This window comes from Pyxicephalus adspersus, chromosome Z (genome assembly GCF_032062135.1).
Source record: "Pyxicephalus adspersus chromosome Z, UCB_Pads_2.0, whole genome shotgun sequence".
Lineage (NCBI taxonomy): Eukaryota > Metazoa > Chordata > Amphibia > Anura > Pyxicephalidae > Pyxicephalus > Pyxicephalus adspersus.
Window position 1 is genome coordinate 26,955,197 of NC_092871.1, and position 1,502 is coordinate 26,956,698.

The following is a 1,502-nucleotide window of genomic DNA, read 5'->3' on the forward strand; positions in this document are numbered from 1 at the left end:
GATCACTGACTGCATTCACCCAGAGGGATCACTGACTGTATTCACCCACAGGGATCACTGACTGCATTCACCCACAGAGATCACAGGGATCACTGACTGCATTCACCTACAGGGATCACTGACTGCATTCACCTACAGGGATCACTGACTGCATTCACCCAGGGGGATCACTGACTGCATTCACAAACAGGGATCACAGACCGGATTCACCCACAGAGATCACTGACTGTATTCACCTAGAGAGATCACTGTCTGCATTCACCCAGGGGGAACACAGACTGCATTCACCCAGGGGGATCACTGACCTCGTTCACCCAGGGGATCACTGACCTCGTTCACCCAGGGGGATCACTGACTGCATTCACCCACAGGGATCACAGACCGGATTCACCCACAGGGATCACTGACCATGTTCACCCAGAGGGATCACTGACTGCGTTCACCCAGAGGGATCACTGACTGCATTCACCCAGGGGGATCACTGACTGCATTCACCCAGGGGGATCACTGACTGCATTCACCCATCACGCTCGATCACCTTTTATCAGAGAGATCAGTGTACATTCACGCTCGATCACCTTTTATCAGAGAGATCAGTGTACATTCACACTCGATCACCTTTTATAAGAGAGATCGGTGCATATTCACGCTCGATCACCTTTTATCAGAGGGATCAGTGTACCATCCTGCTCATTCACCTTTTATTAGAGAGATCAGTGTACCATCCTGCTCATTCACCTTTTATCAGAGAGATCAGTGTATCATCCCACTCATTCACATCAGACAGATCAGTGTACAATTCCGCTCATTCACCTTCCATCAGAGAGTTCAGTGTACCATCCTGCTCATTCACCTTTTATCAGAAGGATCAGTTGACCATCCTGCTCTTTCACCATTTATCAGGGAGATCAGTGTATCATCCCACTCATTCACCTTTTATCAGAGGGATCAGTGTACCATCCCACTCATTCACCATTTATCGGAGAGATCAGTGTACCATTCCGCTCATTCACCTTTTATCAGAGAGATCAGTGTACCATCCTGCTCTTTCACCATTTACCAGGTAGATCAGTGTACCATCCCGCTCATTCACCATTTACCAGGCAGATCAGTGTACCATCCCGCTCATTCACCTTTTATCAGAGGGATCAGTGTACCATCCTGCTCTTTCACCTTTTATCAGAGAGATCAGTGTACCATTCCGCTCATTCACCATTATCAGAGAGAACCTGCACACCTAAACTGTAAAACAAAAAATAAAAGCCGGACACAATTGCAACATTTAGCTATATACCCACTGTAATGATTTCTAAGAACGCCATGTCGTAGGTCTTAAAGGATTTAGAGGATCTCTGGCAGCAGAGTAAAGGTATAATGTAGCACCTTCTATGTACCTGATATACAGTCACAGCCTTCGTTTATGGTAAAGGTTTACTTTAAAGAATAAACACACTATCATATAACTTTCTACATCCTATTCCCTTCCTATGTGACCGAATTAC